Genomic DNA, 12,794 nt, shown 5'->3' with positions numbered 1-12,794 from the left:
GTTAATCTCTGCCATGCCCAGCATCAGGTAATAGGGGAACTTGGGGTGATCCTTAACAGTTACTTGTGGATCAGTCTCACTGACAGAACCAGGGTGTGTTGGTTCCCAGAACAGGGATTTCCCTCAGGGCAATGAAAATTTCTGGACAAAGAAAGAGACAATATTCAGTGTCCACCATCATGCCTGCCCTTTGGGAGTCCCAATCCTTGTCCACAATCATGACTCCATCAACTCAACTAAAAAAAATCAGTATGTCCACATATCATGTGGTCTTTGCATCACAGAACCACCTTGATTGTCACTTAGCATTTAGGCCCTGAATGAGACTTCTTGCAAGCACTAAAAGATCAAGAAATCCCACCATTAAGACAGCCATGAGCCAATCATCATGTCAGCTATAAGCAGTGGAGAGGACAGACACATTAAAATGTTCAAATTTCCCTGACTTCTAGTGGGTTCATTGACTGAACCTGGGCATGCCTCATGGTGAGCTCTGCTGAGTGAGATTCTGGGGTTCTAAGTTGCATGTCTAAGATCAAGTGGTAATTTCTGTGCCATTGGAAAGGAATGGCAGGCCCAAGCTTGATGAGGGCACTTCATTAAGCCTCTGCCTACCCCACAACAAATTGGAATTTGCCCTTGGGTATATAAGTACAGCATCCTAATAGCAGAGTCAAACCACACCATTTATCTGGGGTAAGGTGATCCTCAGGGCTGCAGAATTATCCTCATATACCTACTCAAAACTGCATATGCCACAACACCTCGACCATTACCTGCACACTTGGGGAGCCCCTTGCATTTTCAGACCACAGGGCAGCCATTGGGATAGCGTCCTGTTGCTTAGCAACCTGATGCTCACTGTGACACAGGTGAGTGACAGCATAATTTGAGCATGTGCATTCCAAGCACCTGCTAGGATTCTAAGCCACTTGGAACACCTGCTGCCTCTGTCTCCTCCAAAGGGTTTGAGCTTCAGTGAGAATTCTTCCCTGAATTTTGTTAACTTGGGATTTCCCACTGTATATTGGGCACACCTGCATACAGGGACTCCTATTTGAAGTAATGGGAAAACCTCAGTAACCCATGGTGTGGTCTGTACCTGATTCTGCACACAAGGCACAGCAGAAAAGCCTCTACTTGAAAGTGGATATGAGGTTTTGATGCAGTGTGACTGTAACTAGATGACAAGAGATGTAAAAAGGAAACATAAGTCTGTGCAGCAATAAAAAGAACTCCAAGGAAAATACATGGACTGTATGAAGAGTACTGATTGTAATATTAGAAATCTTTAAACAAATGCCTTGAAGATAACACATTAATGCAAACTTGTGCAATGGGGGAAGCAAAGTAGTAATTTCAGTTTATTTGCCTTACCAAAATTTTGCTTTGCTTTATAATAAAGTGGTGATTTTTGATGTTAGTGTGTTTTTGTAGCCTATAGATAATGTTTAAAATGAATTCAATGCATTGAAGGAAAAAAAAATAAACTTCTCATTTAGAAAATAATCACCATAAAGGCACAATGATTATCTGCCTGTATGGCCTAAAAGTCATAAACTCAATTTCATCAGGAGGAACCTCTGAAAAAAACACACTTTGAGGACTATTCTTTTAAAGGATGGTTCAGCAGTTTTTAATTTATCCAGATGAAGGAAATAATTGACATATATTCAGATGAAAGAGAATAAATACACCTGAAAAAGAAATGCAATATTTGATATGAGACTGGACACTATTTTTGTTTTGTTCTTTTCTACATTACTAATATTATTATTACTACTAACATTTTGCTTGTTCTATAAGACATGATTGGGTAATTGTTTAGGTGGGGACCAGACTGCTAGATAACATAATTCTACTACAACCAGGTTAATTTAAAGATTATGGTAAATTTCCTGTGAATACATGAGAATGTCCCTGTTCTTAAGTGAAATACTACAAGAATAATTAAAGAAACTGACTTTTTTTTACTGATAAATTTCCAATTTTTAAAGACAAACTTTTTATACAAGGAGTATGAAACAATGTAAAGATGGTGAAGAAAAGAAATAAATGCAGTTCATATGTCTTGGTTTCTCTCCTCATGAAGGAATGGGTTCAGATCAGTGTGAGATTACACAGACCTGCTTTCTTGGGATATGAGAAGAATGGTCACAGTCAGTTCCACTTGGGTGTACTCCCTTGGGCTTCAGCAAACTTGTTAACAGAGTGGTCAGGGAAGAATTAATCCTTTGCTAAAATCTTGGTTTCAGATCTGGAGCCATATATGTGGATCACCTGAGTTTAATCTCTGCCATGCCCAGCACAAGGTAATAGGGGGTCTTGCAGTGATCCTTGAGAGTTACTTGTGGATCACTCTCACTGACAGAGCCAGGTTATATTCACTTCCAGAACAGGTATTTCCCTCTGGACAGTGAAAATTACTGGACCAAGAAACAACAAATATTCTGTGTCCACCATCATGCCTGCACCTTGGGAGTCTACGTCCCTGTTCACACTCATGCCTCCAACAAACTCAACTCAAAAAATATCAGCCTGTCCATATATCATGTGGTCTCTGCATCACAGGACCACCTTGATGTCATTCAGAATTTAGGCCCAGAATGAGACTTCTGGCAAACACTAATAGAGCAAGAAGTCCCACCAGTATGACAGCCATGAGCCAATGATCCTGTCAACTATAAACAGTGGACAGACACAATGAAGATGTCCAAATTTCCCTGACTTCTAGTGGGTTCATTGACTAAACATGGTCATGCTTCATGTTGAGCTCTACTAAGTGAGATTCTGTGGTGCTTCGCTGAATGTCTAAGATCCAGAAGTAATTTCTCTGTAATTTGAAAAGAATGACACACCCAAGCTTGGTCAAGAGCACTTCATTAAGCCTCTGCCTACCCCAAAACAAATTGGAATTTGCCCTAGGGCATACCAGTACAGCATCCTAATGGGAGAGTCAAAGCTCACCATCCTTCTGTGGAGCAGGTGATCCTCAGGGCTGCAGTATCATCCTCATATGCATACTCCTAACTGCACAGGACACAGCATTTCCACCATCACCTGCACACTTGGGGAGCCCCTTACATTTTCAGACCACAGGGTAGCCATGGGCTAGAGGCCTGTTGCTTTGACACCTGATGCTCATTGTGACACTGGTGAGGTACAGCATAATTAGCACATGTGCATTCCAAGCACTGGATGGAATTCTAAGCCTCTTTTGAACCTGCACTGACTCTGTCCCTCCACCTGTTCAAGCCCAGTGAGAATTCTCCCCTGAATTTTGCTAACTTGGGATTTCCTGCTGTATATTGGGCACACCTGGGTACAGGGTCTCCTATTTTGGAGTAATGGGACAATTATGTAGCACATGTTCTGGTTTGTCACTGATTCTGGATAGAAGGCACAGCAGAAAAGCCTCTACTTGTAAGTGGATATGAAGTTTTGAAGTAGTGTAACTGTAACTAGATAACAAGAGATGGAAAAAGGAAACATAAGTCTGTGCAGCAATAAAATGAATCCCAAGGAAAACACATGGACTCTATGAAGAGTACTGTTTATAAAATTAGAAATCTTTAAACAAATGCCTTGAAGATAACACATTAATGCAAACTTAGGCAATGGGGGTAGCAAAGTAGATATTTAAGATTGTTTGCATTTCTGAAACTTTGCTTTGCTTTATTATAAAGTGGTGATTTTTGATGTTTGTGTGTTTTTGTAGCTCATAATGTTTAAATGAATTCAATACATTGGAAGAAGCAAAATTTAAACTTCTCATTTAAAAAATAATCACCATGAGGGCACAATAATTATCTGCCTTTCTGGCCTAAAATTCATAAACTCAATTTCATCAGGAAGAACCTTGAAAAAAACACAATTTGTGGAACATTCTTTTAAAGGATGGTTCAGCAGTTTTCTAATTTATCCAGATGAAGTAAATAATTGGCATATATTCAGATGAAAAAGAATAAATATACCTGAAAAAGAAATGCAATGTTAGATATGAGACTGGACACTATTTTTGATTTGTTCCTTTCTTCATTTCTAACATTATTTTTGCTATTAACATTTTGCTTGGTCTATAAGACATGATTGGGTTATTTTTGAGGTGGGGACTGAGCCTTTAGTCCAAAAATACTGATGTGATGCTTTAGAGTCATTTTGAGGTTTTCCATTTGAAAGCAAATTGTTCTTGAGAATCTGGGCTCATAGTTGCAGAGCAGAAGGCATCTTTTAAATCTAGTACTGTAAACATGTATCAGAAAATGTTAGAAAAGATGCTTTGGATAAAATGAGATGTTAAGGGGAGAATAAGAAGTGATAGCTCCAATCCAAATGGAAATCTGAAAACACTTCTAGGCATGTTGTCAGAAAAATCCACCCTAATGGAAAATGTTCAGATCCTCAAAGGTAGAACAAAAAGAAGTAGGACAAAAGCCAGAGAGAGATTTGTCTAAACCTTTCCAGAAATTAAACCTCAGAAAATATTCCCAGCATAAAAGGATCAATGCTGGTACAAAACTGCATATTTTAATTTGATTTCTTTGATTTTATTGTTCAAGTATTCCTATAATACTAAGTTTCAAAGCAAAACTCATTGCTATTTACCCATATCAGTATCCCAAAACATGTAATAATTTTTGATGAGTAAGAGTATGAATAATAAAGGCTGTACTGCTTCCTTCAATGGGAAGTGAGAGTCAAGGCCACATCATGTTTCCATGTGTGCTTTCACCTTTTTCCTAGTTGTCACCTTGTTAACCAAGTTATCTTTGAAGTTGATGTGTCCAGAGCAGGTATATTGGTTGAAGAGGAAATGGGAGTAAAAAACTGCAGCAGCATTTTGAGAGCAGGTGATCATTGATAGTGGAAGAGTCCCTCAATTGTCAATTGTTGAATATAAATATTGTCAACAATGGTCAACATTGTCTTTCCAGTAAGGACTGTCCTTTCTGGAGATAGGAACTGCTCCAAATAACAGAGTGCAAGGCTGAGTCAAATATTCTGGGTCCACATGTCAGCTTTGTCACTATGATGCCAAATTGGTTTCTGAATGCCATCAAACCTCAGTTTACTCATATGCAAAATAAGGTAACAGGGTTCAATAAGTAATTCAATGCAACATTGATTGAGGTCCTAGGATTCTGGTTGGCATAAGAAGTATAGGGTTCCTATGATTGAAAGTTTCCTCTTGTACCTCTCTGATTCTGTGACAAGCAGAGGGACTTGTTTTACTGCAATTTCTTGTCCAGGGTACATTCATTAGTTTCCCTATGGTTGGAAAACAACTGAAGAGGAGGGGGTCTTTGATGGGAGAAAAGGCATCCTGGTCACTGCCAGTCATGCAAAACAACAGGATGAAACTGTAGGAGAGAAACATCCTCCTTTTATGGTGAAGGATTTCTGCCCTCCACCTAATCCCCAGTGAAGTCTGAGCAGATAGGAATCAGACAGGAATGGTCAAAAAACACAAATTCCATAAGATTTTCCTGAAGTTCAACATACAACAAAATATCTTCCAACTTCTGCATATCTTTCTAATGTTTCCTTAGCTTTATATATGCTCCTATAATAGCCAAACCATTTTCTTTCACTGCTGCATTATTAAGGCTTTCAAGTTTGATGGTATTCTAATACACCAGGTGTAACTAATTTACCTGTAGAATGCTCAGACTTCATGAGAAAGGAGTACATGTTATTCCAGATGAGGAGACAGGTGGACCAACAATAAAAGATGATGAGAAGTTACAAACAAAAATCAAAAACAAGGTTCTTCAAACGTATATTAATAGGTGATTATCAATTGTCCCAGGAACGAGGAACCAGATTTCATGCACTCCAAGGAATTGCTCTTTGTTATTCTTAGAGGCTGCAGGACCACACAAGCATGAATGTTGGAGTCTTATTCCTTCTCTACAAATATTTGCATGGAAACACTGAACTAATGACACTCAGGTTATCCAACACCACCAGATTTACCTGGAAACCCTGACCACTTCCCAAATAACATACAAGAACATAAGAATCTGTGAGTTACCCTGGAGTCTTCCTATAGCCATCTCCAGTACTCCAAGGCCCATTTGTGTCCAGTTTTTCTTTTCATTTCTGGCTTATTTCACTCAAAATGTTGTCCTCAAAATCTATTCATGTGGTTGTATGCTTCGCAACTTCATTCCTTCTTATAGTTGCTCAATATTCTGTGATATGCATATATCACATCTCACCATTCCATTCATAAGTCAATGTATCCTTAGGCCACCTCCATCCATTGCAAATCATGAATACTGCCACCATAAACACCAGTAGGCAAATGTCCATTCATATCCATGCTCTCAGTTCTTTCAGGTATATAACCAATAATGAGTTTGCAGGATTTTATGGCAATCCCATACTTAGCTTCTTGTGGAACCCCACACTGACCTCCAGATGGGCTGTACTATACTACTTCCCCTCCAAAAGTGAATAAGTAGATCCTTCTCTCCATGTTTTCTCCAGCACTTGTATCCCTCTGTTTAGCTTTTGTCCTACAATTTTATACAATCATCCAAGTACAGTTATTCACAGTATCCTCATATAGTTGTGTATTCATCACCAGAATCAGCACTTGAACAATTCATTACTGCCAAAAAAAATGTTAAAATAAGAATAATAAAAAGGATAAAAGAAAAACTAAAAGTACAATAAAATACAATTAAAAAGTCAGACAACACCACAACCAAGAATCCCATAACTCTCCCTTATATCCCCCTCTGACAGACATATAGCATTAGTATATTGCCTTTGTTACAATTAATGGAAGCATATTACAATATTACTGTTAACTGTAGACTCTACTTTTCCTTGATTGTATTTTTCCCCAACACCATCCCATTCTCAACACCTTGTGAAGTTTACATTCATTTGTTCTCCCACATGTAAAAGCATTTTATATTTGTACATTTAATCACTATCATTGACCACTCTAGATTTCACTGTTATATAGTCCCAGTCTTTATCTTCTATTTTTCTTCTGTGTCATCCATACCCTAGCCTCCCTCTTTCAACTTGACTCACAGTCATCTTTGTTCAGTGTACTTACAATATCGTGCTACCATCACACAGTATTGTGCTATCCATTTCTGGATCTATACACTCAATCCTATTGAAGATTCTATACTCTTTCAGCATCAAATGCCTGATCTCTTCCCTCTTTCTATATTCTGATAACCTGTGTTCTCAACTTTAATTAAGTCTCAAAGTTTGCTCATTAATATTAGTTCACATTAGTGATACTATACCATATTTGTCCTTTTGGTTTTAGCTAATTTCACCCAACATAACATTATTCTTTTAAATTGAGGTTTAATTTGTATACAAACTCACTGAAATCACCCTTTTTAGTGTATATTCTGAGATTTGGCAAATGTATACAGTCATAAAACCACCACTACAATTAAGATATGGAAAGTTTCATCATCTCCAAAACTTCCCTTATTTCTCAATGTCCTTGCCTGGATTTGGTATCAGAGTTATGCTGTCTCAGAAAATGAGATGAGAATATTCCCTCCTCCTATATTTTCTGAAAGTGTTTGTATAATATTAGTATCATTTCTTTTTTTTTCATTTTATTTTTGCAAGTTTTAACAACTGCTATTTTCAAGATACATAAGAAAAATATTTTTCTAATATCAAAATAAGCATCTCTTTGGTACAGAAATCATGCCTGTGTGTGATCTTTAACTTAAACTCATAGTTAAGAACTGTGAGTTAATATGCTAAACAAAACTATTCTTTGCCCACCCATTTGTCTGCTTTCATAGCCCCACTGTGAGACTTTAGAATATTGTCTGTACACATTTCCATATATACAAAGAATTAAGATGCCCCTATCAAAATGTCAGAGAAGTTATATTGTAGAGATTTAGTTGGTTTAATTGATACATATGACACAAACTATCAAAAAAAGCAATATATAAGATAAAGAAGTAAAAAACAAGGATCACTAAGGTCAAAGAACATGAAAACAATCACACTATTTAAACTTGATGCAATAGAAACAACAAACTTCTTTAGAATTGTCACATAAACAATTTTCAAAGCTCCAAATGTAACAGTTTAGAACCTTAACTCTAACAAGGCACTTTTAAGACAGCAATCAAATGTATAAATATATCAAATACAGGAAACATTAACTGTAAAAGCAGTTAGCCATAGAAATAGAGAAAATTATGCATTCTTTCCATGCAGGCTATCATTTTCTAAATTAAAGTCTTAAAAAAATCATAATAAGGAAAAAAATTTACATCATATATTTTAGAAAGCAATCATCAAAGTTCAAATCCCCATAAGAAAGAAGACTTTTTAAAAAGTAGAGAAACAATTGGTCTTCATGCTAAAAATAGGAGGAAAAAATAGCTTTAATCATGTTGCCTAACTTTTATTCAAGAAAGATTTAGTGAAGGTTTTGTTTATTCAACAAACTGTTCCAGGTGCTGGAGATAATAGTGGTAATCAAGACACCATCATTAGCTCTAGGGAACTTAGACCAATGGAGGTGGGTCTACCACTGGCTAATTTAGTGAAAGTTACCTCTTTTTGTCCATAAAATGAGGCTAAACTAAAACGTCCCTTCAAACTCTGCCTTTCTTGGAATCTTCTTGTAAACTAAATAATAGTCTACCTATTTTAATACTAGTCACACTGTAGCATTATAAATATTAATTATCTAATGAAATTAATTTTCATACCAAAAACTCACCATCTACAAAGATAATATCAGTAACCTGCTTTCACAAGAATCAAGAAAACTAAGAAAAATTTCATTCCGTGTACCCAGAACAGCTCAAAAGAGATTATCCTATACATGTGAAAATATATATGAGGAAAGTTGAATTATTACACAGTCATTATTTCAATAGCTAATTAATCATGCCAAATCAGTTGTCAGGTCTCAAAGAATCATAGCCTTCTTTCAGGAGGTCCCTCCATGTTTTAAGGAAACGTGCATTTTCTGTACATTTGCAGGCAAGCTCTTCCACTTGAGCTGATACTGCAGATGTGGCTTCAAGAAGTTTGGTTAGTGAAAATGCTGCATCTCCAATCTGCAGCTCCACTTCCTTCAGCTGGTCCACTGTTTGCTGCTGCTCCTGCTAGGAACAGGCCAATCCAAAGTTACTGGGACTATGGGGGAGGATGCTAAAGATGCCACTGAAGACGATGGAGAGGGGGAGGTGGCAGGGGCCGTGAAGAGGCACACACCTCCCCAGGCTTGGCCATGGAAAAGTCTGTGACTGATTCCTGCTGGGACTGTGGTATCGGAACTGCAGCCACCGAGCTGATCAGTATCATTTCTTATTTACATATTTTATAGATTTAAACCAGAGAAATCATTTGGGTCTTGAATTTACCAATGAGAAGATTATTTATTACAAATTTCATTTCTTTAAAGGCAATTTAGACTGTCTTGTTCCCTTTTATGTCAGTTTTTAAAAATCTCTGTCTTTCATGTGATGTGGTCATTTTGTCCAAGCAGTTCCATTTTTGACATACATTAGTTCATAATATTCCTTTCATTTTCTTTTAGTGCCCATAGGTCTCTAGTGATGTTCCCTTCTTTTATTCATGATAATGGTTATTGTGTTTTATTTGTCTTTTTCTTATTCAGTTTAGCTAATGATTTATCAATTTTATTGATATTTTCAAAGAACCAGCTTTTCGTTTTGACAATTTCTTTGTCTCTTTTCTATTTCAATGATGTTCACTCATATTTATTATTTCCCTTCATTTGTTTGGGTTTAAATTGATCTGCTTTTTCTAGTTTTTCAAGGTTGAGATTATACCCTGATATCAGCTTTACTTCTTTCCTCTAACAAACACTAAAAGCCATAAATTTTCTTCTTATCAAAGCTCTAAGTACATCCTGCAGATTTTGATATGTTGATTTTCATTTTCAACCATTTTCCTAGTGAGAAAGCCCAGAATAGAGAAACTTGGGCTGGCAGAAAAGGAGGCAGGGGACTAGAATTGCAAATCAGCCAATCCTGAACCACCCTTGATGGACCAATCAAGATAGCCCAGAATGCAAGCCCTAATTTACATAGCTGTGCACCAATCAAAATGGCCTTCATTTGGACCAATCACAAGTCAGTTTTATCTGGTTCCCCCATTGGGCCAGAGCGCACCACCTTATTTGCATAAAATTCAGCCAATCCTAAAACACCAATTTTCTAATCCCACACCCTCTAACCAATAAAAGGACAAGCCCTACCTCACTCTTTCTAGTTCCATATGCTGAGAGTCTCCTGAGGATTACCTGGAGCAGCTTTCCTTGTTGGATCGGTGGCCTCTGTTTGCAGTGGCATTTGTCCCATCTGTGAATTTCTTCTTGGTGGGACCCAGAGACTGGATAATCTGCTCAGGTAGGAGCTTTGTTTTTTAGATGAGCTGGTAACACTAGTGGATGGTTTAATTTCTAAATATCTAAGTACTTTCTGTGTTTTGCAGCCATTGATTTCTAATTCAATTGTGTCATGCTCAAGTAATGTACTCTATGATTTCAATCCTTTGAAAATTAGACTTTTTAATGGCTTAGTATATGATCTATCTTAGTAAATTTCCTGCACATGCTTCTAAAGAATGTATTTAGCAGCTATTTAGTGTTCTATACAGTTAACTAGATAACAAGGTTGTTGAAATTTTCCTTATATTTCCTGATTTTATTTTTGTCTATTTGTTTATCAATTGTTGATGGCACAGTATTATATTCTCCAACTATACTGTGCATTTGTCTATTTTTCCCTTTAGTTCTGTCATCCTTTTCTTTCTATATTTTGAAGCTCTGTATGTTTCAAATTGCAATAGCTGTCCAATGAACTTCCTGTCTTATAGTTATGAAGTGTCACCCATTGTCTCTAGTCATACTCCTTTTCATGAAGTCTGCTTGGTCTGTTATTAACATAGACATGCCAGTTTTCATGCTTGCTCTTTGTAGAGAGTATTTTACCCAGCCTTTTACTTTTACTCTATCTGTGCCTCCATATTTAAAGTGTATCTGTTATAATTATCATATAGTTGGGTCTTGCTTTTTGCAAAAAGCCTTTTTTAATCCAATCTGAAAATTTCTGCTTTTAAGTACAAAACTTTAGTTTACTTAACTTAAAGTAATTATTCATATATATAATTGCTTCTAAATCTTCCATCTAGCATTTTGTTTTGTTTGTCCCAACTTTTTCTTCCTATTTTATTCTTCTGCAGTAACTTAGCACTGTAGTATTCCATTTTAACTTTTCTATTGGAGGTATATTTATAACTTCTAGTACTTTGTGTTGTATTTTGTTGTCATTGTTACTCTACTTAGTAGAAGTTTAACTCAACATTATCCTGTTTTAATGCAAAAAAATTGGAATAATATACTTGTTTCTCTCAGTTTATTGTTATTATTGACATACATATTTTTTCTACATTTGTTATGCACCCAATAATATTATATTTGCTGTAATCAGCTAAATAATTAATAAATGAGGAAAAGGCCTAAGTATTAGTCAAGTTCTGCATTTCTTTGGGATAATTGATATTTACATCTAAGATCATTCTACTACACCTAAAGAACTTTAGGTAAATTTCTTTTAGTAAAGATCTGTCAGCTTTTGTGTATATGAAAATTTTTATTTCACCTGCATTTGTGAATGGGGTGTCACTTAATATACAAAGTAGGTTTCACAGTATTCATTTATTTTTGTATCATTATGAGTTGGGTCAAATTGAGTTTTGTGGTGTTATCCTTTCTGCATTTTAAAGATGTCTTTCCATTGTCAATGGCTTATGTTATTTTTAAAGAGATGCTAGTGTGATTTCTGTCATTGTTCCCCTGTAACGAATGTGTGTTTGACTTTGCTTTTTAAATTTTCTTCTAACATCATTTTTTCAGCAGTTGGACTTTCACAATGTTTCTTGTGCCAGCTTGGCTAGGTTACCGTGTCCAGCTGTCTGGTCAAGTAAGAGCTGGCCTCCTTGTTCTTGTACACTGCTTCAGGGATGTGGCGCCTGCGCCTGTCGGTCTGGGCGCAAGGCGGGAAGGTCGCGCCCCTGGGGATCCGCGGGTAGTTCCGGCCGCCGAGAACAGGTGGCAGGGGAGCCCCCGCCAGTGAGCGGTCGTCCGGTACCGCGGGTCCCGGGTCTTCGGCCCACACCGCCTCCCTCTCCGTGGCGGGGGCCCTGCTGGGCGGGGGGCAGGCGAAGGCCAGGGGAGGGTGCTCGGGGCGACGCGGCGGTCACTGGTGCCGGAGTGGCCGGGCCTGGCTACCGGGGCAACTGGGGGAGGCTGCGGGGTGTGGGGTTGCTGGGGCGACATGCACGGGGAACTGGGGTGACTGGGGCAGCCTGGGGACCGGGGAACAGCGGGCAGCCGGGGGGTATTCTTGTGACGCGGGGAGGCTGGGGCTACCGGGAGGCCGAGAGGGCTCGGGATCTGGCGCGACACTCAAGGGCCCCAGGTGGGGGTCGTGATTCTGGCTGGTCCCGATCCAGGCTCGGATCCCTCACCTCCGCCTCACCCTGCCCATCTGCTCCGGTGGCCTCCGCCCCTTCGGGGCCCGCCCGCTGCAGACCCAGGCCCTGGTGGGGAAGCTGCAGAGCTGGGGTGATGAGCAGCTGGGCTGGCTGGTGACCACCCTTTCTGTTGGGGCCTCCACGGATCAGGCCCGTCCCCTTAGCTTGGCTTTCCAGAAGCAGCCAGTTTGATTTTATATTCTTAAGGCTAGTTTTCATTTTTAGCTTGTTGAGAGTATAGTAGCCATACAGTGCATTTCATTTTGAGCATT

At 38.4% G+C, this 12,794-nt stretch overlaps 1 pseudogene; it reads right to left on the bottom strand.

The window, feature by feature from the left end:
- Positions 1–8,912: 8,912 nt before the first annotated feature.
- Positions 8,913–9,252, bottom strand: LOC119511120 (annotated as a pseudogene).
- Positions 9,253–12,794: the final 3,542 nt, after the last annotated feature.

The sequence above is a fragment of the Choloepus didactylus genome, chromosome 16, assembly GCF_015220235.1.
Source record: "Choloepus didactylus isolate mChoDid1 chromosome 16, mChoDid1.pri, whole genome shotgun sequence".
Taxonomy (NCBI): Eukaryota; Metazoa; Chordata; class Mammalia; order Pilosa; family Megalonychidae; genus Choloepus; species Choloepus didactylus.
This window is presented reverse-complemented; position numbering and strand designations above follow the sequence as displayed.